Raw genomic sequence first — 23,083 nt, 5'->3', positions numbered from 1 at the left:
TCAGCGGCTGGTTTCTGTAGTGTAGTGGTTATCACGTTCGCCTCACACGCGAAAGTTCCCCGGATCGATGCCGGGCAGAAACACAAGGCGCGTCTCTTCTCTTTGCTAGCCGTTTAATCCTCGTCTTGACCTCTGTGGCTTTTATTTTCAAGGTCTTAGGATTTGGCCAATTTTAGCTGATATCAAAAGAAAAAAAACAGGACTAAGTGCAGCCTAAAGGAATTCGTTCAAAGTGTCGTCCATGCTTTCGTAGTGGTGGTTCTCCCACAGCCCCACTGGCCCTGCGCAGTCGTCCTCGTTAGTATAGTGGACAGTATCTCCGCCTGTCACGCGGAAGACCGGGGTTCGATTCCCCGATGGGGAGAAAGGTGATTTTCTTGCGCTATGTAGATTTGCAAAACAATTCGCTTCGCAAACCGTGGCAGCTGTTGGAGAAACGTGTTTTAAAGTGAATGCGTTGGCCGGGAATCGAACCCGGGTCAACTGCTTGGAAGGCAGCTATGCTCACCACTATACCACCAACGCCACAGCGGGCGGAAGCTGGACCTAGGCCGATTGCACGAACGTCATTGCTTGAAGTCCTATTATGATCCGCGTTAAGCCGTGGCTGCCCCTCCAGGCTGTTTGGGTTCTCCGTAATGTCGAAGTGCCATGTCACTGTCCACCATGACCCGAACGGCAGACTGTCTGTTTGGCCAGCGGCTGGTTTCTGTAGTGTAGTGGTTATCACGTTTGCCTAACACGCGAAAGGTCCCCGGATCGATGCCGGGCGGAAACGCAAGGCTTACTAAAGCCAGGATTAGCGTCTCTTCTCTTTGCTACCTGTTTAATCCTCGTCTTGACTTGTGTGGCTTTTATTTTCCAAATAAAAGCAATGCGGCTGCCCCTCCAGTCTGTTTGGGTTCTCCGGAATGTCGAAGTGCCATGTGACTGTCCACCATGAGCCGAACGGGAGACTGTCTGTTTGCTCAGCGGCTGGTTTCTGTAGTGTAGTGGTTATCACGTTCGCCTCACACGCGAAAGTTCCCCGGATCGATGCCGGGCAGAAACACAAGGCGCGTCTCTTCTCTTTGCTAGCCGTTTAATCCTCGTCTTGACCTCTGTGGCTTTTATTTTCAAGGTCTTAGGATTTGGCCAATTTTAGCTGATATCAAAAGAAAAAAAACAGGACTAAGTGCAGCCTAAAGGAATTCGTTCAAAGTGTCGTCCATGCTTTCGTAGTGGTGGTTCTCCCACAGCCCCACTGGCCCTGCGCAGTCGTCCTCGTTAGTATAGTGGACAGTATCTCCGCCTGTCACGCGGAAGACCGGGGTTCGATTCCCCGACGGGGAGAAAGGTGATTTTCTTGCGCTATGTAGATTTGCAAAACAATTCGCTTCGCAAACCGTGGCAGCTGTTGGAGAAACGTGTTTTAAAGTGAATGCGTTGGCCGGCAATCGAACCCGGGTCAACTGCTTGGAAGGCAGCTATGCTCACCACTATACCACCAACGCCACAGCTGGCAGAAGCTGGACCTAGGCCGTTTGCACGAACGTCATTGCTTGAAGTCCTATTATGATCCGCGTTAAGCCGTGGCTGCCCCTCCAGGCTGTTTGGGTTCTCCGTAATGTCGAAGTGCCATGTCACTGTCCACCATGACCCGAACGGCAGACTGTCTGTTTGGCCAGCGGCTGGTTTCTGTAGTGTAGTGGTTATCACGTTTGCCTAACACGCGAAAGGTCCCCGGATCGATGCCGGGCGGAAACGCAAGGCTTACTAAAGCCAGGATTAGCGTCTCTTCTCTTTGCTACCTGTTTAATCCTCGTCTTGACTTGTGTGGCTTTTATTTTCCAAATAAAAGCAATGCGGCTGCCCCTCCAGTCTGTTTGGGTTCTCCGGAATGTCGAAGTGCCATGTGACTGTCCACCATGAGCCGAACGGGAGACTGTCTGTTTGCTCAGCGGCTGGTTTCTGTAGTGTAGTGGTTATCACGTTCGCCTCACACGCGAAAGTTCCCCGGATCGATGCCGGGCAGAAACACAAGGCGCGTCTCTTCTCTTTGCTAGCCGTTTAATCCTCGTCTTGACCTCTGTGGCTTTTATTTTCAAGGTCTTAGGATTTGGCCAATTTTAGCTGATATCAAAAGAAAAAAAACAGGACTAAGTGCAGCCTAAAGGAATTCGTTCAAAGTGTCGTCCATGCTTTCGTAGTGGTGGTTCTCCCACAGCCCCACTGGCCCTGCGCAGTCGTCCTCGTTAGTATAGTGGACAGTATCTCCGCCTGTCACGCGGAAGACCGGGGTTCGATTCCCCGACGGGGAGAAAGGTGATTTTCTTGCGCTATGTAGATTTGCAAAACAATTCGCTTCGCAAACCGTGGCAGCTGTTGGAGAAACGTGTTTTAAAGTGAATGCGTTGGCCGGGAATCGAACCCGGGTCAACTGCTTGGAAGAAAGCTATGCTCACCACTATACCACCAACGCCACAGCAGGCGGAAGCTGGACCTAGGCCGTTTGCACGAACGTCATTGCTTGAAGTCCTATTATGATCCGCGTTAAGCCGTGGCTGCCCCTCCAGGCTGTTTGGGTTCTCCGTAATGTCGAAGTGCCATGTCACTGTCCACCATGACCCGAATGGGAGACTGTCTGTTTGCTCAGCGGCTGGTTTCTGTAGTGTAGTGGTTATCACGTTCGCCTCACACGCGAAAGTTCCCCGGATCGATGCCGGGCAGAAACACAAGGCGCGTCTCTTCTCTTTGCTAGCCGTTTAATCCTCGTCTTGACCTCTGTGGCTTTTATTTTCAAGGTCTTAGGATTTGGCCAATTTTAGCTGATATCAAAATAAAAAAAACAGGACTAAGTGCAGCCTAAAGGAATTCGTTCAAAGTGTCGTCCATGCTTTCGTAGTGGTGGTTCTCCCACAGCCCCACTGGCCCTGCGCAGTCGTCCTCGTTAGTATAGTGGACAGTATCTCTGCCTGTCACGCGGAAGACCGGGGTTCAATTCCCCGACGGGGAGAAAGGTGATTTTCTTGCGCTATGTAGATTTGCAAAACAATTCGCTTCGCAAACCGTGGCAGCTGTTGGAGAAACGTGTTTTAAAGTGAAAGCATTGGCTGGGAATCGAACCCGGGTCAACTGCTTGGAAGGCAGCTATGCTCACCACTATACCACCAACGCCACAGCGGGCGGAAGCTGGACCTAGGCCGTTTGCACGAACGTCATTGCTTGAAGTCCTATTATGATCCGCGTTAAGCCGTGGCTGCCCCTCCAGGCTGTTTGGGTTCTCCGTAATGTCGAAGTGCCATGTCACTGTCCACCATGACCCGAACGGCAGACTGTCTGTTTGGCCAGCGGCTGGTTTCTGTAGTGTAGTGGTTATCACGTTTGCCTAACACGCGAAAGGTCCCCGGATCGATGCCGGGCGGAAACGCAAGGCTTACTAAAGCCAGGATTAGCGTCTCTTCTCTTTGCTACTTGTTTAATCCTCGTCTTGACTTGTGTGGCTTTTATTTTCCAAATAAAAGCAATGCGGCTGCCCCTCCAGTCTGTTTGGGTTCTCCGGAATGTCGAAGTGCCATGTGACTGTCCACCATGAGCCGAATGGGAGACTGTCTGTTTGCTCAGCGGCTGGTTTCTGTAGTGTAGTGGTTATCACGTTCGCCTCACACGCGAAAGGTCCCCGGATCGATGCCGGGCAGAAACACAAGGCGCGTCTCTTCTCTTTGCTAGCCGTTTAATCCTCGTCTTGACCTCTGTGGCTTTTATTTTCAAGGTCTTAAGATTTGGCCAATTTTAGCTGATATCAAAAGAAAAAAAACAGGACTAAGTGCAGCCTAAAGGAATTCGTTCAAAGTGTCGTCCATGCTTTCGTAGTGGTGGTTCTCCCACAGCCCCACTGGCCCTGCGCAGTCGTCCTCGTTAGTATAGTGGACAGTATCTCCGCCTGTCACGCGGAAGACCGGGGTTCGATTCCCCGACGGGGAGAAAGGTGATTTTCTTGCGCTATGTAGATTTGCAAAACAATTCGCTTCGCAAACCGTGGCAGCTGTTGGAGAAACGTGTTTTAAAGTGAATGCGTTGGCCGGGAATCGAACCCGGGTCAACTGCTTGGAAGAAAGCTATGCTCACCACTATACCACCAACGCCACAGCGGGTGGAAGCTGGACCTAGGCCGTTTGCACGAACGTCATTGCTTGAAGTCCTATTATGATCCGCGTTAAGCCGTGGCTGCCCCTCCAGGCTGTTTGGGTTCTCCGTAATGTCGAAGTGCCATGTCACTGTCCACCATGACCCGAACGGGAGACTGTCTGTTTGCTCAGCGGCTGGTTTCTGTAGTGTAGTGGTTATCACGTTCGCCTCACACGCGAAAGTTCCCCTGATCGATGCCGGGCAGAAACACAAGGCGCGTCTCTTCTCTTTGCTAGCCGTTTAATCCTCGTCTTGACCTCTGTGGCTTTTATTTTCAAGGTCTTAGGATTTGGCCAATTTTAGCTGATATCAAAATAAAAAAAACAGGACTAAGTGCAGCCTAAAGGAATTCGTTCAAAGTGTCGTCCATGCTTTCGTAGTGGTGGTTCTCCCACAGCCCCACTGGCCCTGCGCAGTCGTCCTCGTTAGTATAGTGAACAGTATCTCCGCCTGTCACGCGGAAGACCGGGGTTCGATTCCCCGACGGGGAGAAAGGTGATTTTCTTGCGCTATGTAGATTTGCAAAACAATTCGCTTCGCAAACCGTGGCAGCTGTTGGAGAAACGTGTTTTAAAGTGAATGCGTTGGCTGGGAATCGAACCAGGGTCAACTGCTTGGAAGGCAGCTATGCTCACCACTATACCACCAACGCCACAGTGGGCGGAAGCTGGACCTAGGCCGTTTGCACGAACGTCATTGCTTGAAGTCCTATTATGATCCGCGTTAAGCCGTGGCTGCCCCTCCAGGCTGTTTGAGTTCTCCGTAATGTCGAAGTGCCATGTCACTGTCCACCATGACCCGAACGGCAGACTGTCTGTTTGGCCAGCGGCTGGTTTCTGTGGTGCAGTGGTTATCACGTTTGCCTAACACGCGAAAGGTCCCCGGATCGATGCCGGGCGGAAACGCAAGGCTTACTAAAGCCAGGATTAGCGTCTCTTCTCTTTGCTACCTGTTTAATCCTCGTCTTGACTTGTGTGGCTTTTATTTTCCAAATAAAAGCAATGCGGCTGCCCCTCCAGTCTGTTTGGGTTCTCCGGAATGTCGAAGTGCCATGTGACTGTCCACCATGAGCCGAACGGGAGACTGTCTGTTTGCTCAGCGGCTGGTTTCTGTAGTGTAGTGGTTATCACGTTCGCCTCACACGCGAAAGGTCCCCGGATCGATGCCGGGCAGAAACACAAGGCGCGTCTCTTCTCTTTGCTAGCCGTTTAATCCTCGCCTTGACCTCTGTGGCTTTTATTTTCAAGGTCTTAGGATTTGGCCAATTTTAGCTGATATCAAAAGAAAAAAAACAGGACTAAGTGCAGCCTAAAGGAATTCGTTCAAAGTGTCGTCCATGCTTTCGTAGTGGTGGTTCTCCCACAGCCCCACTGGCCCTGCGCAGTCATCCTCGTTAGTGTAGTGGACAGTATCTCCGCCTGTCACGCGGAAGATTCGCCGTTCGATTCCCCGACGGGGAGAAAGGTGATTTTCTTGCGCTATGTAGATTTGCAAAACAATTCGCTTCGCAAACCGTGGCAGCTGTTGGAGAAACGTGTTTTAAAGTGAATGCGTTGGCCGGGAATCGAACCCGGGTCAACTGCTTGGAAGGCAGCTATGCTCACCACTATACCACCAACGCCACAGCAGGCGGAAGCTGGACCTAGGCCGTTTGCACGAACGTCATTGCTTGAAGTCCTATTATGATCCGCGTTAAGCCGTGGCTGCCCCTCCAGGCTGTTTGAGTTCTCCGTAATGTCGAAGTGCCATGTCACTGTCCACCATGACCCGAACGGCAGACTGTTTGGCCAGCGGCTGGTTTCTGTAGTGTAGTGGTTATCACGTTTGCCTAACACGCGAAAGGTCCCCGGATCGATGCCGGGCGGAAACGCAAGGCTTACTAAAGCCAGGATTAGCGTCTCTTCTCTTTGCTACCTGTTTAATCCTCGTCTTGACTTGTGTGGCTTTTATTTTCCAAATAAAAGCAATGCGGCTGCCCCTCCAGTCTGTTTGGGTTCTCCGGAATGTCGAAGTGCCATGTGACTGTCCACCATGAGCCGAACGGGAGACTGTCTGTTTGCTCAGCGGCTGGTTTCTGTAGTGTAGTGGTTATCACGTTCGCCTCACACGCGAAAGGTCCCCGGATCGATGCCGGGCAGAAACACAAGGCGCGTCTCTTCTCTTTGCTAGCCGTTTAATCCTCGTCTTGACCTCTGTGGCTTTTATTTTCAAGGTCTTAGGATTTGGCCAATTTTAGCTGATATCAAAAGAAAAAAAACAGGACTAAGTGCAGCCTAAAGGAATTCGTTCAAAGTGTCGTCCATGCTTTCGTAGTGGTGGTTCTCCCACAGCCCCACTGGCCCTGCGCAGTCGTCCTCGTTAGTATAGTGGACAGTATCTCCGCCTGTCACGCGGAAGACCGGGGTTCGATTCCCCGACGGGGAGAAAGGTGATTTTCTTGCGCTATGTAGATTTGCAAAACAATTCGCTTCGCAAACCGTGGCAGCTGTTGGAGAAACGTGTTTTAAAGTGAATGCGTTGGCCGGGAATCGAACCCGGGTCAACTGCTTGGAAGGCAGCTATGCTCACCACTATACCACCAACGCCACAGCGGGCGGAAGCTGGACCTAGGCTGTTTGCACGAACGTCATTGCTTGAAGTCCTATTATGATCCGCGTTAAGCCGTGGCTGCCCCTCCAGGCTGTTTGGGTTCTCCGTAATGTCGAAGTGCCATGTCACTGTCCACCATGACCCGAACGGCAGACTGTCTGTTTGGCCAGCGGCTGGTTTCTGTAGTGTAGTGGTTATCACGTTTGCCTAACACGCGAAAGGTCCCTGGATCGATGCCGGGCGGAAACGCAAGGCTTACTAAAGCCAGGATTAGCGTCTCTTCTCTTTGCTACCTGTTTAATCCTCGTCTTGACTTGTGTGGCTTTTATTTTCCAAATAAAAGCAATGCGGCTGCCCCTCCAGTCTGTTTGGGTTCTCCGGAATGTCGAAGTGCCATGTGACTGTCCACCATGAGCCGAACGGGAGACTGTCTGTTTGCTCAGCGGCTGGTTTCTGTAGTGTAGTGGTTATCACGTTCGCCTCACACGCGAAAGGTCCCCGGATCGATGCCGGGCAGAAACACAAGGCGCGTCTCTTCTCTTTGCTAGCCGTTTAATCCTCGCCTTGACCTCTGTGGCTTTTATTTTCAAGGTCTTAGGATTTGGCCAATTTTAGCTGATATCAAAAGAAAAAAAACAGGACTAAGTGCAGCCTAAAGGAATTCGTTCAAAGTGTCGTCCATGCTTTCGTAGTGGTGGTTCTCCCACAGCCCCACTGGCCCTGCGCAGTCGTCCTCGTTAGTATAGTGGACAGTATCTCCGCCTGTCACGCGGAAGATTCGCCGTTCGATTCCCCGACGGGGAGAAAGGTGATTTTCTGGCGCTATGTAGATTTGCAAAACAATTCGCTTCGCAAACCGTGGCAGCTGTTGGAGAAACGTGTTTTAAAGTGAATGCGTTGGCCGGGAATCGAACCCGGGTCAACTGCTTGGAAGGCAGCTATGCTCACCACTATACCACCAACGCCACAGCAGGTGGAAGCTGGACCTAGGCCGTTTGCACGAACGTCATTGCTTGAAGTCCTATTATGATCCGCGTTAAGCCGTGGCTGCCCCTCCAGGCTGTTTGAGTTCTCCGTAATGTCGAAGTGCCATGTCACTGTCCACCATGACCCGAACGGCAGACTGTCTGTTTGGCCAGCGGCTGGTTTCTGTAGTGTAGTGGTTATCACGTTTGCCTAACACGCGAAAGGTCCCCGGATCGATGCCGGGCGGAAACGCAAGGCTTACTAAAGCCAGGATTAGCGTCTCTTCTCTTTGCTACCTGTTTAATCCTCGTCTTGACTTGTGTGGCTTTTATTTTCCAAATAAAAGCAATGCGGCTGCCCCTCCAGTCTGTTTGGGTTCTCCGGAATGTCGAAGTGCCATGTGACTGTCCACCATGAGCCGAACGGGAGACTGTCTGTTTGCTCAGCGGCTGGTTTCTGTAGTGTAGTGGTTATCACGTTCGCCTCACACGCGAAAGGTCCCCGGATCGATGCCGGGCAGAAACACAAGGCGCGTCTCTTCTCTTTGCTAGCCGTTTAATCCTCGCCTTGACCTCTGTGGCTTTTATTTTCAAGGTCTTAGGATTTGGCCAATTTTAGCTGATATCAAAAGAAAAAAAACAGGACTAAGTGCAGCCTAAAGGAATTCGTTCAAAGTGTCGTCCATGCTTTCGTAGTGGTGGTTCTCCCACAGCCCCACTGGCCCTGCGCAGTCGTCCTCGTTAGTATAGTGGACAGTATCTCCGCCTGTCACGCGGAAGACCGGGGTTCGATTCCCCGACGGGGAGAAAGGTGATTTTCTTGCGCTATGTAGATTTGCAAAACAATTCGCTTCGCAAACCGTGGCAGCTGTTGGAGAAACGTGTTTTAAAGTGAATGCGTTGGCCGGGAATCGAACCCGGGTCAACTGCTTGGAAGGCAGCTATGCTCACCACTATACCACCAACGCCACAGCGGGCGGAAGCTGGACCTAGGCTGTTTGCACGAACGTCATTGCTTGAAGTCCTATTATGATCCGCGTTAAGCCGTGGCTGCCCCTCCAGGCTGTTTGGGTTCTCCGTAATGTCGAAGTGCCATGTCACTGTCCACCATGACCCGAACGGCAGACTGTCTGTTTGGCCAGCGGCTGGTTTCTGTAGTGTAGTGGTTATCACGTTTGCCTAACACGCGAAAGGTCCCTGGATCGATGCCGGGCGGAAACGCAAGGCTTACTAAAGCCAGGATTAGCGTCTCTTCTCTTTGCTACCTGTTTAATCCTCGTCTTGACTTGTGTGGCTTTTATTTTCCAAATAAAAGCAATGCGGCTGCCCCTCCAGTCTGTTTGGGTTCTCCGGAATGTTGAAGTGCCATGTGACTGTCCACCATGAGCCGAACGGGAGACTGTCTGTTTGCTCAGCGGCTGGTTTCTGTAGTGTAGTGGTTATCACGTTCGCCTCACACGCGAAAGGTCCCCGGATCGATGCCGGGCAGAAACACAAGGCGCGTCTCTTCTCTTTGCTAGCCGTTTAATCCTCGCCTTGACCTCTGTGGCTTTTATTTTCAAGGTCTTAGGATTTGGCCAATTTTAGCTGATATCAAAAGAAAAAAAACAGGACTAAGTGCAGCCTAAAGGAATTTGTTCAAAGTGTCGTCCATGCTTTCGTAGTGGTGGTTCTCCCACAGCCCCACTGGCCCTGCGCAGTCGTCCTCGTTAGTATAGTGGACAGTATCTCCGCCTGTCACGCGGAAGACCGGGGTTCGATTCCCCGACGGGGAGAAAGGTGATTTTCTTGCGCTATGTAGATTTGCAAAACAATTCGCTTCGCAAACCGTGGCAGCTGTTGGAGAAACGTGTTTTAAAGTGAATGCGTTGGCCGGGAATCGAACCCGGGTCAACTGCTTGGAAGGCAGCTATGCTCACCACTATACCACCAACGCCACAGCGGGCGGAAGCTGGACCTAGGCTGTTTGCACGAACGTCATTGCTTGAAGTCCTATTATGATCCGCGTTAAGCCGTGGCTGCCCCTCCAGGCTGTTTGGGTTCTCCGTAATGTCGAAGTGCCATGTCACTGTCCACCATGACCCGAACGGCAGACTGTCTGTTTGGCCAGCGGCTGGTTTCTGTAGTGTAGTGGTTATCACGTTTGCCTAACACGCGAAAGGTCCCTGGATCGATGCCGGGCGGAAACGCAAGGCTTACTAAAGCCAGGATTAGCGTCTCTTCTCTTTGCTACCTGTTTAATCCTCGTCTTGACTTGTGTGGCTTTTATTTTCCAAATAAAAGCAATGCGGCTGCCCCTCCAGTCTGTTTGGGTTCTCCGGAATGTCGAAGTGCCATGTGACTGTCCACCATGAGCCGAACGGGAGACTGTCTGTTTGCTCAGCGGCTGGTTTCTGTAGTGTAGTGGTTATCACGTTCGCCTCACACGCGAAAGGTCCCCGGATCGATGCCGGGCAGAAACACAAGGCGCGTCTCTTCTCTTTGCTAGCCGTTTAATCCTCGCCTTGACCTCTGTGGCTTTTATTTTCAAGGTCTTAGGATTTGGCCAATTTTAGCTGATATCAAAAGAAAAAAAACAGGACTAAGTGCAGCCTAAAGGAATTTGTTCAAAGTGTCGTCCATGCTTTCGTAGTGGTGGTTCTCCCACAGCCCCACTGGCCCTGCGCAGTCGTCCTCGTTAGTATAGTGGACAGTATCTCCGCCTGTCACGCGGAAGATTCGCCGTTCGATTCCCCGACGGGGAGAAAGGTGATTTTCTTGCGCTATGTAGATTTGCAAAACAATTCGCTTCGCAAACCGTGGCAGCTGTTGGAGAAACGTGTTTTAAAGTGAATGCGTTGGCCGGGAATCGAACCCGGGTCAACTGCTTGGAAGGCAGCTATGCTCACCACTATACCACCAACGCCACAGCGGGCGGAAGCTGGACCTAGGCTGTTTGCACGAACGTCATTGCTTGAAGTCCTATTATGATCCGCGTTAAGCCGTGGCTGCCCCTCCAGGCTGTTTGGGTTCTCCGTAATGTCGAAGTGCCATGTCACTGTCCACCATGACCCGAACGGCAGACTGTCTGTTTGGCCAGCGGCTGGTTTCTGTAGTGTAGTGGTTATCACGTTTGCCTAACACGCGAAAGGTCCCTGGATCGATGCCGGGCGGAAACGCAAGGCTTACTAAAGCCAGGATTAGCGTCTCTTCTCTTTGCTACCTGTTTAATCCTCGTCTTGACTTGTGTGGCTTTTATTTTCCAAATAAAAGCAATGCGGCTGCCCCTCCAGTCTGTTTGGGTTCTCCGGAATGTTGAAGTGCCATGTGACTGTCCACCATGAGCCGAACGGGAGACTGTCTGTTTGCTCAGCGGCTGGTTTCTGTAGTGTAGTGGTTATCACGTTCGCCTCACACGCGAAAGGTCCCCGGATCGATGCCGGGCAGAAACACAAGGCGCGTCTCTTCTCTTTGCTAGCCGTTTAATCCTCGCCTTGACCTCTGTGGCTTTTATTTTCAAGGTCTTAGGATTTGGCCAATTTTAGCTGATATCAAAAGAAAAAAAACAGGACTAAGTGCAGCCTAAAGGAATTCGTTCAAAGTGTCGTCCATGCTTTCGTAGTGGTGGTTCTCCCACAGCCCCACTGGCCCTGCGCAGTCGTCCTCGTTAGTATAGTGGACAGTATCTCCGCCTGTCACGCGGAAGACCGGGGTTCGATTCCCCGACGGGGAGAAAGGTGATTTTCTTGCGCTATGTAGATTTGCAAAACAATTCGCTTCGCAAACCGTGGCAGCTGTTGGAGAAACGTGTTTTAAAGTGAATGCGTTGGCCGGGAATCGAACCCGGGTCAACTGCTTGGAAGGCAGCTATGCTCACCACTATACCACCAACGCCACAGCGGGCGGAAGCTGGACCTAGGCTGTTTGCACGAACGTCATTGCTTGAAGTCCTATTATGATCCGCGTTAAGCCGTGGCTGCCCCTCCAGGCTGTTTGGGTTCTCCGTAATGTCGAAGTGCCATGTCACTGTCCACCATGACCCGAACGGCAGACTGTCTGTTTGGCCAGCGGCTGGTTTCTGTAGTGTAGTGGTTATCACGTTTGCCTAACACGCGAAAGGTCCCTGGATCGATGCCGGGCGGAAACGCAAGGCTTACTAAAGCCAGGATTAGCGTCTCTTCTCTTTGCTACCTGTTTAATCCTCGTCTTGACTTGTGTGGCTTTTATTTTCCAAATAAAAGCAATGCGGCTGCCCCTCCAGTCTGTTTGGGTTCTCCGGAATGTTGAAGTGCCATGTGACTGTCCACCATGAGCCGAACGGGAGACTGTCTGTTTGCTCAGCGGCTGGTTTCTGTAGTGTAGTGGTTATCACGTTCGCCTCACACGCGAAAGGTCCCCGGATCGATGCCGGGCAGAAACACAAGGCGCGTCTCTTCTCTTTGCTAGCCGTTTAATCCTCGCCTTGACCTCTGTGGCTTTTATTTTCAAGGTCTTAGGATTTGGCCAATTTTAGCTGATATCAAAAGAAAAAAAACAGGACTAAGTGCAGCCTAAAGGAATTTGTTCAAAGTGTCGTCCATGCTTTCGTAGTGGTGGTTCTCCCACAGCCCCACTGGCCCTGCGCAGTCGTCCTCGTTAGTATAGTGGACAGTATCTCCGCCTGTCACGCGGAAGACCGGGGTTCGATTCCCCGACGGGGAGAAAGGTGATTTTCTTGCGCTATGTAGATTTGCAAAACAATTCGCTTCGCAAACCGTGGCAGCTGTTGGAGAAACGTGTTTTAAAGTGAATGCGTTGGCCGGGAATCGAACCCGGGTCAACTGCTTGGAAGGCAGCTATGCTCACCACTATACCACCAACGCCACAGCGGGTGGAAGCTGGACCTAGGCTGTTTGCACGAACGTCATTGCTTGAAGTCCTATTATGATCCGCGTTAAGCCGTGGCTGCCCCTCCAGGCTGTTTGGGTTCTCCGTAATGTCGAAGTGCCATGTCACTGTCCACCATGACCCGAACGGCAGACTGTCTGTTTGGCCAGCGGCTGGTTTCTGTAGTGTAGTGGTTATCACGTTTGCCTAACACGCGAAAGGTCCCCGGATCGATGCCGGGCGGAAACGCAAGGCTTACTAAAGCCAGGATTAGCGTCTCTTCTCTTTGCTACCTGTTTAATCCTCGTCTTGACTTGTGTGGCTTTTATTTTCCAAATAAAAGCAATGCGGCTGCCCCTCCAGTCTGTTTGGGTTCTCCGGAATGTCGAAGTGCCATGTGACTGTCCACCATGAGCCGAACGGGAGACTGTCTGTTTGCTCAGCGGCTGGTTTCTGTAGTGTAGTGGTTATCACGTTCGCCTCACACGCGAAAGTTCCCCGGATCGATGCCGGGCAGAAACACAAGGCGCTTCTCTTCTCTTTGCTAGCCGTTTAATCCTCGTCTTGACCTCTGTGGCTTTTATTTTCAAGGTCTTAGGATTTGGCCAATTTTAGCTGATATCAAAAGAAAAAAAACAGGACTAAGTGCAGCCTAAAGGAATTCGTTCAAAGTGTCGTCCATGCTTTCGTAGTGGTGGTTCTCCCACAGCCCCACTGGCCCTGCGCAGTCGTCCTCGTTAGTATAGTGGACAGTATCTCCGCCTGTCACGCGGAAGACCGGGGTTCGATTCCCCGACGGGGAGAAAGGTGATTTTCTTGCGCTATGTAGATTTGCAAAACAATTCGCTTTGCAAACCGTGGCAGCTGTTGGAGAAACGTGTTTTAAAGTGAATGCGTTGGCCGGGAATCGAACCCGGGTCAACTGCTTGGAAGAAAGCTATGCTCACCACTATACCACCAACGCCACAGCGGGCGGAAGCTGGACCTAGGCCGTTTGCACGAACGTCATTGCTTGAAGTCCTATTATGATCCGCGTTAAGCCGTGGCTGCCCCTCCAGGCTGTTTGGGTTCTCCGTAATGTCGAAGTGCCATGTCACTGTCCACCATGACCCGAACGGCAGACTGTCTGTTTGGCCAGCGGCTGGTTTCTGTAGTGTAGTGGTTATCACGTTTGCCTAACACGCGAAAGGTCCCCGGATCGATGCCGGGCGGAAACGCAAGGCTTACTAAAGCCAGGATTAGCGTCTCTTCTCTTTGCTACCTGTTTAATCCTCGTCTTGACTTGTGTGGCTTTTATTTTCCAAATAAAAGCAATGCGGCTGCCCCTCCAGTCTGTTTGGGTTCTCCGGAATGTCGAAGTGCCATGTGACTGTCCACCATGAGCCGAACGGGAGACTGTCTGTTTGCTCAGCGGCTGGTTTCTGTAGTGTAGTGGTTATCACGTTCGCCTCACACGCGAAAGGTCCCCGGATCGATGCCGGGCAGAAACACAAGGCGCGTCTCTTCTCTTTGCTAGCCGTTTAATCCTCGTCTTGACCTCTGTGGCTTTTATTTTCAAGGTCTTAGGATTTGGCCAATTTTAGCTGATATCAAAAGAAAAAAAACAGGACTAAGTGCAGCCTAAAGGAATTCGTTCAAAGTGTCGTCCATGCTTTCGTAGTGGTGGTTCTCCCACAGCCCCACTGGCCCTGCGCAGTCGTCCTCGTTAGTATAGTGGACAGTATCTCCGCCTGTCACGCGGAAGATTCGCCGTTCGATTCCCCGACGGGGAGAAAGGTGATTTTCTTGCGCTATGTAGATTTGCAAAACAATTCGCTTCGCAAACCGTGGCAGCTGTTGGAGAAACGTGTTTTAAAGTGAATGCGTTGGCCGGGAATCGAACCCGGGTCAACTGCTTGGAAGGCAGCTATGCTCACCACTATACCACCAACGCCACAGCGGGCAGAAGCTGGACCTAGGCCGTTTGCACGAACGTCATTGCTTGAAGTCCTATTATGATCCGCGTTAAGCCGTGGCTGCCCCTCCAGGCTGTTTGAGTTCTCCGTAATGTCGAAGTGCCATGTCACTGTCCACCATGACCCGAACGGCAGACTGTCTGTTTGGCCAGCGGCTGGTTTCTGTAGTGTAGTGGTTATCACGTTTGCCTAACACGCGAAAGGTCCCCGGATCGATGCCGGGCGGAAACGCAAGGCTTACTAAAGCCAGGATTAGCGTCTCTTCTCTTTGCTACCTGTTTAATCCTCGTCTTGACTTGTGTGGCTTTTATTTTCCAAATAAAAGCAATGCGGCTGCCCCTCCAGTCTGTTTGGGTTCTCCGGAATGTCGAAGTGCCATGTGACTGTCCACCATGAGCCGAACGGGAGACTGTCTGTTTGCTCAGCGGCTGGTTTCTGTAGTGTAGTGGTTATCACGTTCGCCTCACACGCGAAAGGTCCCCGGATCGATGCCGGGCAGAAACACAAGGCGCGTCTCTTCTCTTTGCTAGCCGTTTAATCCTCGTCTTGACCTCTGTGGCTTTTATTTTCAAGGTCTTAGGATTTGGCCAATTTTAGCTGATATCAAAAGAAAAAAAACAGGACTAAGTGCAGCCTAAAGGAATTCGTTCAAAGTGTCGTCCATGCTTTCGTAGTGGTGGTTCTCCCAAAGCCCCACTGGCCCTGCGCAGTCGTCCTCGTTAGTATAGTGGACAGTATCTCCGCCTGTCACGCGGAAGACCGGGGTTCGATTCCCCGACGGGGAGAAAGGTGATTTTCTTGCGCTATGTAGATTTGCAAAACAATTCGCTTCGCAAACCGTGGCAGCTGTTGGAGAAACGTGTTTTAAAGTGAATGCGTTGGCCGGGAATCGAACCCGGGTCAACTGCTTGGAAGGCAGCTATGCTCACCACTATACCACCAACGCCACAGCGGGCGGAAGCTGGACCTAGGCCGTTTGCACGAAAGTCATTGCTTGAAGTCCTATTATGATCCGCGTTAATCCGTGGCTGCCCCTCCAGGCTGTTTGGGTTCTCCGTAATGTCGAAGTGCCATGTCACTGTCCACCATGACCCGAACGGCAGACTGTCTGTTTGGCCAGCGGCTGGTTTCTGTAGTGTAGTGGTTATCACGTTTGCCTAACACGCGAAAGGTCCCCGGATCGATGCCGGGCGGAAACGCAAGGCTTACTAAAGCCAGGATTAGCGTCTCTTCTCTTTGCTACCTGTTTAATCCTCGTCTTGACTTGTGTGGCTTTTATTTTCCAAATAAAAGCAATGCGGCTGCCCCTCCAGTCTGTTTGGGTTCTCCGGAATGTCGAAGTGCCATGTGACTGTCCACCATGAGCCGAACGGGAGACTGTCTGTTTGCTCAGCGGCTGGTTTCTGTAGTGTAGTGGTTATCACGTTCGCCTCACACGCGAAAGGTCCCCGGATCGATGCCGGGCAGAAACACAAGGCGCGTCTCTTCTCTTTGCTAGCCGTTTAATCCTCGTCTTGACCTCTGTGGCTTTTATTTTCAAGGTCTTAGGATTTGGCCAATTTTAGCTGATATCAAAAGAAAAAAAACAGGACTAAGTGCAGCCTAAAGGAATTCGTTCAAAGTGTCGTCCATGCTTTCGTAGTGGTGGTTCTCCCACAGCCCCACTGGCCCTGCGCAGTCGTCCTCGTTAGTATAGTGGACAGTATCTCCGCCTGTCACGCGGAAGACCGGGGTTCGATTCCCCGACGGGGAGAAAGGTGATTTTCTTGCGCTATGTAGATTTGCAAAACAATTCGCTTCGCAAACCGTTGCAGCTGTTGGAGAAACGTGTTTTAAAGTGAATGCGTTGGCCGGGAATCGAACCCGGGTCAACTGCTTGGAAGGCAGCTATGCTCACCACTATACCACCAACGCCACAGTGGGCGGAAGCTGGACCTAGGCCGTTTGCACGAAAGTCATTGCTTGAAGTCCTATTATGATCCGCGTTAATCCGTGGCTGCCCCTCCAGGCTGTTTGGGTTCTCCGTAATGTCGAAGTGCCATGTCACTGTCCACCATGACCCGAACGGCAGACTGTCTGTTTGGCCAGCGGCTGGTTTCTGTAGTGTAGTGGTTATCACGTTTGCCTAACACGCGAAAGGTCCCCGGATCGATGCCGGGCGGAAACGCAAGGCTTACTAAAGCCAGGATTAGCGTCTCTTCTCTTTGCTACCTGTTTAATCCTCGTCTTGACTTGTGTGGCTTTTATTTTCCAAATAAAAGCAATGCGGCTGCCCCTCCAGTCTGTTTGGGTTCTCCGGAATGTCGAAGTGCCATGTGACTGTCCACCATGAGCCGAACGGGAGACTGTCTGTTTGCTCAGCGGCTGGTTTCTGTAGTGTAGTGGTTATCACGTTCGCCTCACACGCGAAAGGTCCCCGGATCGATGCCGGGCAGAAACACAAGGCGCGTCTCTTCTCTTTGCTAGCCGTTTAATCCTCGTCTTGACCTCTGTGGCTTTTATTTTCAAGGTCTTAGGATTTGGCCAATTTTAGCTGATATCAAAAGAAAAAAAACAGGACTAAGTGCAGCCTAAAGGAATTCGTTCAAAGTGTCGTCCATGCTTTCGTAGTGGTGGTTCTCCCACAGCCCCACTGGCCCTGCGCAGTCGTCCTCGTTAGTATAGTGGACAGTATCTCCGCCTGTCACGCGGAAGACCGGGGTTCGATTCCCCGACGGGGAGAAAGGTGATTTTCTTGCGCTATGTAGATTTGCAAAACAATTCGCTTCGCAAACCGTTGCAGCTGTTGGAGAAACGTGTTTTAAAGTGAATGCGTTGGCCGGGAATCGAACCCGGGTCAACTGCTTGGAAGGCAGCTATGCTCACCACTATACCACCAACGCCACAGTGGGCGGAAGCTGGACCTAGGCCGTTTGCACGAACGTCATTGCTTGAAGTCCTATTATGATCCGCGTTAAGCCGTGGCTGCCCCTCCAGGCTGTTTGGGTTCTCCGTAATGTCGAAGTGCCTTGTCACTGTCCACCATGACCCGAACGGCAGACTGTCTGTTTGGCCAGCGGCTGGTTTCTGTAGTGTAGTGGTTATCACGTTTGCCTAACACACGAAAGGTCCCCAGATCGATGCCGGGCGGAAACGCAAGGCTTACTAAAGCCAGGATTAGCGTCTCTTCTCTTTGCTACCTGTTTAATCCTCGTCTTGACTTGTGTGGCTTTTATTTTCCAAATAAAAGCAATGCGGCTGCCCCTCCAGTCTGTTTGGGTTCTCCGGAATGTCGAAGTGCCATGTGACTGTCCACCATGAGCCGAACGGGAGACTGTCTGTTTGCTCAGCGGCTGGTTTCTGTAGTGTAGTGGTTATCACGTTTGCCTAACACGCGAAAGGTCCCCGGATCGATGCCGGGCGGAAACGCAAGGCTTACTAAAGCCAGGATTAGCGTCTCTTCTCTTTGCTACCTGTTTAATCCTCGTCTTGACTTGTGTGGCTTTTATTTTCCAAATAAAAGCAATGCGGCTGCCCCTCCAGTCTGTTTGGGTTCTCCGGAATGTCGAAGTGCCATGTGACTGTCCACCATGAGCCGAACGGGAGACTGTCTGTTTGCTCAGCGGCTGGTTTCTGTAGTGTAGTGGTTATCACGTTCGCCTCACACGCGAAAGGTCCCCGGATCGATGCCGGGCAGAAACACAAGGCGCGTCTCTTCTCTTTGCTAGCCGTTTAATCCTCGTCTTGACCTCTGTGGCTTTTATTTTCAAGGTCTTAGGATTTGGCCAATTTTAGCTGATATCAAAAGAAAAAAAACAGGACTAAGTGCAGCCTAAAGGAATTCGTTCAAAGTGTCGTCCATGCTTTCGTAGTGGTGGTTCTCCCACAGCCCCACTGGCCCTGCGCAGTCGTCCTCGTTAGTATAGTGGACAGTATCTCCGCCTGTCACGCGGAAGATTCGCCGTTCGATTCCCCGACGGGGAGAAAGGTGATTTTCTTGCGCTATGTAGATTTGCAAAACAATTCGCTTCGCAAACCGTGGCAGCTGTTGGAGAAACGTGTTTTAAAGTGAATGCGTTGGCCGGGAATCGAACCCGGGTCAACTGCTTGGAAGGCAGCTATGCTCACCACTATACCACCAACGCCACAGCGGGCAGAAGCTGGACCTAGGCCGTTTGCACGAACGTCATTGCTTGAAGTCCTATTATGATCCGCGTTAAGCCGTGGCTGCCCCTCCAGGCTGTTTGAGTTCTCCGTAATGTCGAAGTGCCATGTCACTGTCCACCATGACCCGAACGGCAGACTGTCTGTTTGGCCAGCGGCTGGTTTCTGTAGTGTAGTGGTTATCACGTTTGCCTAACACGCGAAAGGTCCCCGGATCGATGCCGGGCGGAAACGCAAGGCTTACTAAAGCCAGGATTAGCGTCTCTTCTCTTTGCTACCTGTTTAATCCTCGTCTTGACTTGTGTGGCTTTTATTTTCCAAATAAAAGCAATGCGGCTGCCCCTCCAGTCTGTTTGGGTTCTCCGGAATGTCGAAGTGCCATGTGACTGTCCACCATGAGCCGAACGGGAGACTGTCTGTTTGCTCAGCGGCTGGTTTCTGTAGTGTAGTGGTTATCACGTTCGCCTCACACGCGAAAGGTCCCCGGATCGATGCCGGGCAGAAACACAAGGCGCGTCTCTTCTCTTTGCTAGCCGTTTAATCCTCGTCTTGACCTCTGTGGCTTTTATTTTCAAGGTCTTAGGATTTGGCCAATTTTAGCTGATATCAAAAGAAAAAAAACAGGACTAAGTGCAGCCTAAAGGAATTCGTTCAAAGTGTCGTCCATGCTTTCGTAGTGGTGGTTCTCCCAAAGCCCCACTGGCCCTGCGCAGTCGTCCTCGTTAGTATAGTGGACAGTATCTCCGCCTGTCACGCGGAAGACCGGGGTTCGATTCCCCGACGGGGAGAAAGGTGATTTTCTTGCGCTATGTAGATTTGCAAAACAATTCGCTTCGCAAACCGTGGCAGCTGTTGGAGAAACGTGTTTTAAAGTGAATGCGTTGGCCGGGAATCGAACCCGGGTCAACTGCTTGGAAGGCAGCTATGCTCACCACTATACCACCAACGCCACAGCGGGCGGAAGCTGGACCTAGGCCGTTTGCACGAAAGTCATTGCTTGAAGTCCTATTATGATCCGCGTTAATCCGTGGCTGCCCCTCCAGGCTGTTTGGGTTCTCCGTAATGTCGAAGTGCCATGTCACTGTCCACCATGACCCGAACGGCAGACTGTCTGTTTGGCCAGCGGCTGGTTTCTGTAGTGTAGTGGTTATCACGTTTGCCTAACACGCGAAAGGTCCCCGGATCGATGCCGGGCGGAAACGCAAGGCTTACTAAAGCCAGGATTAGCGTCTCTTCTCTTTGCTACCTGTTTAATCCTCGTCTTGACTTGTGTGGCTTTTATTTTCCAAATAAAAGCAATGCGGCTGCCCCTCCAGTCTGTTTGGGTTCTCCGGAATGTCGAAGTGCCATGTGACTGTCCACCATGAGCCGAACGGGAGACTGTCTGTTTGCTCAGCGGCTGGTTTCTGTAGTGTAGTGGTTATCACGTTCGCCTCACACGCGAAAGGTCCCCGGATCGATGCCGGGCAGAAACACAAGGCGCGTCTCTTCTCTTTGCTAGCCGTTTAATCCTCGTCTTGACCTCTGTGGCTTTTATTTTCAAGGTCTTAGGATTTGGCCAATTTTAGCTGATATCAAAAGAAAAAAAACAGGACTAAGTGCAGCCTAAAGGAATTCGTTCAAAGTGTCGTCCATGCTTTCGTAGTGGTGGTTCTCCCACAGCCCCACTGGCCCTGCGCAGTCGTCCTCGTTAGTATAGTGGACAGTATCTCCGCCTGTCACGCGGAAGACCGGGGTTCGATTCCCCGACGGGGAGAAAGGTGATTTTCTTGCGCTATGTAGATTTGCAAAACAATTCGCTTCGCAAACCGTTGCAGCTGTTGGAGAAACGTGTTTTAAAGTGAATGCGTTGGCCGGGAATCGAACCCGGGTCAACTGCTTGGAAGGCAGCTATGCTCACCACTATACCACCAACGCCACAGTGGGCGGAAGCTGGACCTAGGCCGTTTGCACGAAAGTCATTGCTTGAAGTCCTATTATGATCCGCGTTAATCCGTGGCTGCCCCTCCAGGCTGTTTGGGTTCTCCGTAATGTCGAAGTGCCATGTCACTGTCCACCATGACCCGAACGGCAGACTGTCTGTTTGGCCAGCGGCTGGTTTCTGTAGTGTAGTGGTTATCACGTTTGCCTAACACGCGAAAGGTCCCCGGATCGATGCCGGGCGGAAACGCAAGGCTTACTAAAGCCAGGATTAGCGTCTCTTCTCTTTGCTACCTGTTTAATCCTCGTCTTGACTTGTGTGGCTTTTATTTTCCAAATAAAAGCAATGCGGCTGCCCCTCCAGTCTGTTTGGGTTCTCCGGAATGTCGAAGTGCCATGTGACTGTCCACCATGAGCCGAACGGGAGACTGTCTGTTTGCTCAGCGGCTGGTTTCTGTAGTGTAGTGGTTATCACGTTCGCCTCACACGCGAAAGGTCCCCGGATCGATGCCGGGCAGAAACACAAGGCGCGTCTCTTCTCTTTGCTAGCCGTTTAATCCTCGTCTTGACCTCTGTGGCTTTTATTTTCAAGGTCTTAGGATTTGGCCAATTTTAGCTGATATCAAAAGAAAAAAAACAGGACTAAGTGCAGCCTAAAGGAATTCGTTCAAAGTGTCGTCCATGCTTTCGTAGTGGTGGTTCTCCCACAGCCCCACTGGCCCTGCGCAGTCGTCCTCGTTAGTATAGTGGACAGTATCTCCGCCTGTCACGCGGAAGACCGGGGTTCGATTCCCCGACGGGGAGAAAGGTGATTTTCTTGCGCTATGTAGATTTGCAAAACAATTCGCTTCGCAAACCGTTGCAGCTGTTGGAGAAACGTGTTTTAAAGTGAATGCGTTGGCCGGGAATCGAACCCGGGTCAACTGCTTGGAAGGCAGCTATGCTCACCACTATACCACCAACGCCACAGTGGGCGGAAGCTGGACCTAGGCCGTTTGCACGAACGTCATTGCTTGAAGTCCTATTATGATCCGCGTTAAGCCGTGGCTGCCCCTCCAGGCTGTTTGGGTTCTCCGTAATGTCGAAGTGCCTTGTCACTGTCCACCATGACCCGAACGGCAGACTGTCTGTTTGGCCAGCGGCTGGTTTCTGTAGTGTAGTGGTTATCACGTTTGCCTAACACACGAAAGGTCCCCAGATCGATGCCGGGCGGAAACGCAAGGCTTACTAAAGCCAGGATTAGCGTCTCTTCTCTTTGCTACCTGTTTAATCCTCGTCTTGACTTGTGTGGCTTTTATTTTCCAAATAAAAGCAATGCGGCTGCCCCTCCAGTCTGTTTGGGTTCTCCGGAATGTCGAAGTGCCATGTGACTGTCCACCATGAGCCGAACGGGAGACTGTCTGTTTGCTCAGCGGCTGGTTTCTGTAGTGTAGTGGTTATCACGTTTGCCTAACACGCGAAAGGTCCCCGGATCGATGCCGGGCGGAAACGCAAGGCTTACTAAAGCCAGGATTAGCGTCTCTTCTCTTTGCTACCTGTTTAATCCTCGTCTTGACTTGTGTGGCTTTTATTTTCCAAATAAAAGCAATGCGGCTGCCCCTCCAGTCTGTTTGGGTTCTCCGGAATGTCGAAGTGCCATGTGACTGTCCACCATGAGCCGAACGGGAGACTGTCTGTTTGCTCAGCGGCTGGTTTCTGTAGTGTAGTGGTTATCACGTTCGCCTCACACGCGAAAGGTCCCCGGATCGATGCCGGGCAGAAACACAAGGCGCGTCTCTTCTCTTTGCTAGCCGTTTAATCCTCGTCTTGACCTCTGTGGCTTTTATTTTCAAGGTCTTAGGATTTGGCCAATTTTAGCTGATATCAAAAGAAAAAAAACAGGACTAAGTGCAGCCTAAAGGAATTCGTTCAAAGTGTCGTCCATGCTTTCGTAGTGGTGGTTCTCCCACAGCCCCACTGGCCCTGCGCAGTCGTCCTCGTTAGTATAGTGGACAGTATCTCCGCCTGTCACGCGGAAGATTCGCCGTTCGATTCCCCGACGGGGAGAAAGGTGATTTTCTTGCGCTATGTAGATTTGCAAAACAATTCGCTTCGCAAACCGTGGCAGCTGTTGGAGAAACGTGTTTTAAAGTGAATGCGTTGGCCGGGAATCGAACCCGGGTCAACTGCTTGGAAGGCAGCTATGCTCACCACTATACCACCAACGCCACAGCGGGCAGAAGCTGGACCTAGGCCGTTTGCACGAACGTCATTGCTTGAAGTCCTATTATGATCCGCGTTAAGCCGTGGCTGCCCCTCCAGGCTGTTTGAGTTCTCCGTAATGTCGAAGTGCCATGTCACTGTCCACCATGACCCGAACGGCAGACTGTCTGTTTGGCCAGCGGCTGGTTTCTGTAGTGTAGTGGTTATCACGTTTGCCTAACACGCGAAAGGTCCCCGGATCGATGCCGGGCGGAAACGCAAGGCTTACTAAAGCCAGGATTAGCGTCTCTTCTCTTT

The 23,083-nt window shown here is 51.5% G+C and overlaps 51 non-coding genes across 51 annotated transcripts; 33 read left to right on the top strand and 18 right to left on the bottom strand.

Annotated features, from left to right (window-relative positions):
* Positions 1–453: 453 nt before the first annotated feature.
* Positions 454–525, bottom strand: trnag-ucc (transfer RNA glycine (anticodon UCC)). The gene has a single exon. It is a non-coding gene; the product is annotated as a tRNA-Gly (tRNA).
* A 735-nt stretch (positions 526–1,260) lies between these two features.
* On the top strand, positions 1,261–1,332 carry trnad-guc (transfer RNA aspartic acid (anticodon GUC)). Its single transcript has one exon. It is a non-coding gene; the product is annotated as a tRNA-Asp (tRNA).
* Positions 1,333–2,228: 896 nt separating this feature from the next.
* Positions 2,229–2,300, top strand: trnad-guc (transfer RNA aspartic acid (anticodon GUC)). The gene has a single exon. It is a non-coding gene; the product is annotated as a tRNA-Asp (tRNA).
* Positions 2,301–3,609: 1,309 nt separating this feature from the next.
* Positions 3,610–3,682, top strand: trnav-cac (transfer RNA valine (anticodon CAC)). The gene has a single exon. It is a non-coding gene; the product is annotated as a tRNA-Val (tRNA).
* Positions 3,683–3,891: 209 nt separating this feature from the next.
* trnad-guc (transfer RNA aspartic acid (anticodon GUC)) lies at positions 3,892–3,963 on the top strand. The gene has a single exon. It is a non-coding gene; the product is annotated as a tRNA-Asp (tRNA).
* Positions 3,964–5,272: 1,309 nt separating this feature from the next.
* Positions 5,273–5,345, top strand: trnav-cac (transfer RNA valine (anticodon CAC)). The gene has a single exon. It is a non-coding gene; the product is annotated as a tRNA-Val (tRNA).
* Positions 5,346–5,716: 371 nt separating this feature from the next.
* Positions 5,717–5,788, bottom strand: trnag-ucc (transfer RNA glycine (anticodon UCC)). Its single transcript has one exon. It is a non-coding gene; the product is annotated as a tRNA-Gly (tRNA).
* Positions 5,789–6,237: 449 nt separating this feature from the next.
* trnav-cac (transfer RNA valine (anticodon CAC)) lies at positions 6,238–6,310 on the top strand. Its single transcript has one exon. It is a non-coding gene; the product is annotated as a tRNA-Val (tRNA).
* Positions 6,311–6,519: 209 nt separating this feature from the next.
* trnad-guc (transfer RNA aspartic acid (anticodon GUC)) lies at positions 6,520–6,591 on the top strand. The gene has a single exon. It is a non-coding gene; the product is annotated as a tRNA-Asp (tRNA).
* An 89-nt stretch (positions 6,592–6,680) lies between these two features.
* Positions 6,681–6,752, bottom strand: trnag-ucc (transfer RNA glycine (anticodon UCC)). The gene has a single exon. It is a non-coding gene; the product is annotated as a tRNA-Gly (tRNA).
* Positions 6,753–7,205: 453 nt separating this feature from the next.
* trnav-cac (transfer RNA valine (anticodon CAC)) lies at positions 7,206–7,278 on the top strand. The gene has a single exon. It is a non-coding gene; the product is annotated as a tRNA-Val (tRNA).
* A 371-nt stretch (positions 7,279–7,649) lies between these two features.
* trnag-ucc (transfer RNA glycine (anticodon UCC)) lies at positions 7,650–7,721 on the bottom strand. Its single transcript has one exon. It is a non-coding gene; the product is annotated as a tRNA-Gly (tRNA).
* A 453-nt stretch (positions 7,722–8,174) lies between these two features.
* On the top strand, positions 8,175–8,247 carry trnav-cac (transfer RNA valine (anticodon CAC)). Its single transcript has one exon. It is a non-coding gene; the product is annotated as a tRNA-Val (tRNA).
* A 209-nt stretch (positions 8,248–8,456) lies between these two features.
* Positions 8,457–8,528, top strand: trnad-guc (transfer RNA aspartic acid (anticodon GUC)). Its single transcript has one exon. It is a non-coding gene; the product is annotated as a tRNA-Asp (tRNA).
* An 89-nt stretch (positions 8,529–8,617) lies between these two features.
* Positions 8,618–8,689, bottom strand: trnag-ucc (transfer RNA glycine (anticodon UCC)). The gene has a single exon. It is a non-coding gene; the product is annotated as a tRNA-Gly (tRNA).
* Positions 8,690–9,142: 453 nt separating this feature from the next.
* On the top strand, positions 9,143–9,215 carry trnav-cac (transfer RNA valine (anticodon CAC)). Its single transcript has one exon. It is a non-coding gene; the product is annotated as a tRNA-Val (tRNA).
* Positions 9,216–9,424: 209 nt separating this feature from the next.
* Positions 9,425–9,496, top strand: trnad-guc (transfer RNA aspartic acid (anticodon GUC)). The gene has a single exon. It is a non-coding gene; the product is annotated as a tRNA-Asp (tRNA).
* Positions 9,497–9,585: 89 nt separating this feature from the next.
* On the bottom strand, positions 9,586–9,657 carry trnag-ucc (transfer RNA glycine (anticodon UCC)). Its single transcript has one exon. It is a non-coding gene; the product is annotated as a tRNA-Gly (tRNA).
* Positions 9,658–10,110: 453 nt separating this feature from the next.
* On the top strand, positions 10,111–10,183 carry trnav-cac (transfer RNA valine (anticodon CAC)). The gene has a single exon. It is a non-coding gene; the product is annotated as a tRNA-Val (tRNA).
* Positions 10,184–10,554: 371 nt separating this feature from the next.
* trnag-ucc (transfer RNA glycine (anticodon UCC)) lies at positions 10,555–10,626 on the bottom strand. Its single transcript has one exon. It is a non-coding gene; the product is annotated as a tRNA-Gly (tRNA).
* Positions 10,627–11,079: 453 nt separating this feature from the next.
* On the top strand, positions 11,080–11,152 carry trnav-cac (transfer RNA valine (anticodon CAC)). Its single transcript has one exon. It is a non-coding gene; the product is annotated as a tRNA-Val (tRNA).
* Positions 11,153–11,361: 209 nt separating this feature from the next.
* Positions 11,362–11,433, top strand: trnad-guc (transfer RNA aspartic acid (anticodon GUC)). Its single transcript has one exon. It is a non-coding gene; the product is annotated as a tRNA-Asp (tRNA).
* Positions 11,434–11,522: 89 nt separating this feature from the next.
* On the bottom strand, positions 11,523–11,594 carry trnag-ucc (transfer RNA glycine (anticodon UCC)). Its single transcript has one exon. It is a non-coding gene; the product is annotated as a tRNA-Gly (tRNA).
* A 453-nt stretch (positions 11,595–12,047) lies between these two features.
* Positions 12,048–12,120, top strand: trnav-cac (transfer RNA valine (anticodon CAC)). The gene has a single exon. It is a non-coding gene; the product is annotated as a tRNA-Val (tRNA).
* A 209-nt stretch (positions 12,121–12,329) lies between these two features.
* On the top strand, positions 12,330–12,401 carry trnad-guc (transfer RNA aspartic acid (anticodon GUC)). The gene has a single exon. It is a non-coding gene; the product is annotated as a tRNA-Asp (tRNA).
* Positions 12,402–12,490: 89 nt separating this feature from the next.
* On the bottom strand, positions 12,491–12,562 carry trnag-ucc (transfer RNA glycine (anticodon UCC)). Its single transcript has one exon. It is a non-coding gene; the product is annotated as a tRNA-Gly (tRNA).
* Positions 12,563–13,297: 735 nt separating this feature from the next.
* On the top strand, positions 13,298–13,369 carry trnad-guc (transfer RNA aspartic acid (anticodon GUC)). Its single transcript has one exon. It is a non-coding gene; the product is annotated as a tRNA-Asp (tRNA).
* Positions 13,370–13,983: 614 nt separating this feature from the next.
* trnav-cac (transfer RNA valine (anticodon CAC)) lies at positions 13,984–14,056 on the top strand. Its single transcript has one exon. It is a non-coding gene; the product is annotated as a tRNA-Val (tRNA).
* A 371-nt stretch (positions 14,057–14,427) lies between these two features.
* trnag-ucc (transfer RNA glycine (anticodon UCC)) lies at positions 14,428–14,499 on the bottom strand. The gene has a single exon. It is a non-coding gene; the product is annotated as a tRNA-Gly (tRNA).
* A 453-nt stretch (positions 14,500–14,952) lies between these two features.
* trnav-cac (transfer RNA valine (anticodon CAC)) lies at positions 14,953–15,025 on the top strand. Its single transcript has one exon. It is a non-coding gene; the product is annotated as a tRNA-Val (tRNA).
* A 209-nt stretch (positions 15,026–15,234) lies between these two features.
* Positions 15,235–15,306, top strand: trnad-guc (transfer RNA aspartic acid (anticodon GUC)). Its single transcript has one exon. It is a non-coding gene; the product is annotated as a tRNA-Asp (tRNA).
* Positions 15,307–15,395: 89 nt separating this feature from the next.
* Positions 15,396–15,467, bottom strand: trnag-ucc (transfer RNA glycine (anticodon UCC)). The gene has a single exon. It is a non-coding gene; the product is annotated as a tRNA-Gly (tRNA).
* A 453-nt stretch (positions 15,468–15,920) lies between these two features.
* On the top strand, positions 15,921–15,993 carry trnav-cac (transfer RNA valine (anticodon CAC)). Its single transcript has one exon. It is a non-coding gene; the product is annotated as a tRNA-Val (tRNA).
* Positions 15,994–16,202: 209 nt separating this feature from the next.
* Positions 16,203–16,274, top strand: trnad-guc (transfer RNA aspartic acid (anticodon GUC)). The gene has a single exon. It is a non-coding gene; the product is annotated as a tRNA-Asp (tRNA).
* An 89-nt stretch (positions 16,275–16,363) lies between these two features.
* On the bottom strand, positions 16,364–16,435 carry trnag-ucc (transfer RNA glycine (anticodon UCC)). The gene has a single exon. It is a non-coding gene; the product is annotated as a tRNA-Gly (tRNA).
* Positions 16,436–16,888: 453 nt separating this feature from the next.
* trnav-cac (transfer RNA valine (anticodon CAC)) lies at positions 16,889–16,961 on the top strand. Its single transcript has one exon. It is a non-coding gene; the product is annotated as a tRNA-Val (tRNA).
* Positions 16,962–17,170: 209 nt separating this feature from the next.
* Positions 17,171–17,242, top strand: trnad-guc (transfer RNA aspartic acid (anticodon GUC)). The gene has a single exon. It is a non-coding gene; the product is annotated as a tRNA-Asp (tRNA).
* Positions 17,243–17,331: 89 nt separating this feature from the next.
* trnag-ucc (transfer RNA glycine (anticodon UCC)) lies at positions 17,332–17,403 on the bottom strand. The gene has a single exon. It is a non-coding gene; the product is annotated as a tRNA-Gly (tRNA).
* Positions 17,404–18,129: 726 nt separating this feature from the next.
* trnav-cac (transfer RNA valine (anticodon CAC)) lies at positions 18,130–18,202 on the top strand. Its single transcript has one exon. It is a non-coding gene; the product is annotated as a tRNA-Val (tRNA).
* A 371-nt stretch (positions 18,203–18,573) lies between these two features.
* On the bottom strand, positions 18,574–18,645 carry trnag-ucc (transfer RNA glycine (anticodon UCC)). Its single transcript has one exon. It is a non-coding gene; the product is annotated as a tRNA-Gly (tRNA).
* A 453-nt stretch (positions 18,646–19,098) lies between these two features.
* On the top strand, positions 19,099–19,171 carry trnav-cac (transfer RNA valine (anticodon CAC)). The gene has a single exon. It is a non-coding gene; the product is annotated as a tRNA-Val (tRNA).
* A 209-nt stretch (positions 19,172–19,380) lies between these two features.
* On the top strand, positions 19,381–19,452 carry trnad-guc (transfer RNA aspartic acid (anticodon GUC)). The gene has a single exon. It is a non-coding gene; the product is annotated as a tRNA-Asp (tRNA).
* Positions 19,453–19,541: 89 nt separating this feature from the next.
* trnag-ucc (transfer RNA glycine (anticodon UCC)) lies at positions 19,542–19,613 on the bottom strand. Its single transcript has one exon. It is a non-coding gene; the product is annotated as a tRNA-Gly (tRNA).
* Positions 19,614–20,066: 453 nt separating this feature from the next.
* On the top strand, positions 20,067–20,139 carry trnav-cac (transfer RNA valine (anticodon CAC)). The gene has a single exon. It is a non-coding gene; the product is annotated as a tRNA-Val (tRNA).
* Positions 20,140–20,348: 209 nt separating this feature from the next.
* On the top strand, positions 20,349–20,420 carry trnad-guc (transfer RNA aspartic acid (anticodon GUC)). Its single transcript has one exon. It is a non-coding gene; the product is annotated as a tRNA-Asp (tRNA).
* Positions 20,421–20,509: 89 nt separating this feature from the next.
* Positions 20,510–20,581, bottom strand: trnag-ucc (transfer RNA glycine (anticodon UCC)). Its single transcript has one exon. It is a non-coding gene; the product is annotated as a tRNA-Gly (tRNA).
* Positions 20,582–21,034: 453 nt separating this feature from the next.
* Positions 21,035–21,107, top strand: trnav-cac (transfer RNA valine (anticodon CAC)). The gene has a single exon. It is a non-coding gene; the product is annotated as a tRNA-Val (tRNA).
* Positions 21,108–21,316: 209 nt separating this feature from the next.
* Positions 21,317–21,388, top strand: trnad-guc (transfer RNA aspartic acid (anticodon GUC)). The gene has a single exon. It is a non-coding gene; the product is annotated as a tRNA-Asp (tRNA).
* Positions 21,389–21,477: 89 nt separating this feature from the next.
* On the bottom strand, positions 21,478–21,549 carry trnag-ucc (transfer RNA glycine (anticodon UCC)). Its single transcript has one exon. It is a non-coding gene; the product is annotated as a tRNA-Gly (tRNA).
* Positions 21,550–22,275: 726 nt separating this feature from the next.
* trnav-cac (transfer RNA valine (anticodon CAC)) lies at positions 22,276–22,348 on the top strand. Its single transcript has one exon. It is a non-coding gene; the product is annotated as a tRNA-Val (tRNA).
* A 371-nt stretch (positions 22,349–22,719) lies between these two features.
* Positions 22,720–22,791, bottom strand: trnag-ucc (transfer RNA glycine (anticodon UCC)). Its single transcript has one exon. It is a non-coding gene; the product is annotated as a tRNA-Gly (tRNA).
* Between the last annotated feature and the right edge of the window lie 292 nt (positions 22,792–23,083).

Source organism: Hoplias malabaricus, chromosome 15 (assembly GCF_029633855.1).
Source record: "Hoplias malabaricus isolate fHopMal1 chromosome 15, fHopMal1.hap1, whole genome shotgun sequence".
In the NCBI taxonomy this organism is placed as follows: domain Eukaryota; kingdom Metazoa; phylum Chordata; class Actinopteri; order Characiformes; family Erythrinidae; genus Hoplias; species Hoplias malabaricus.
The sequence above is the reverse complement of the archived record's forward strand: the minus strand, read 5'-3'. Positions and strand labels throughout refer to the sequence as shown.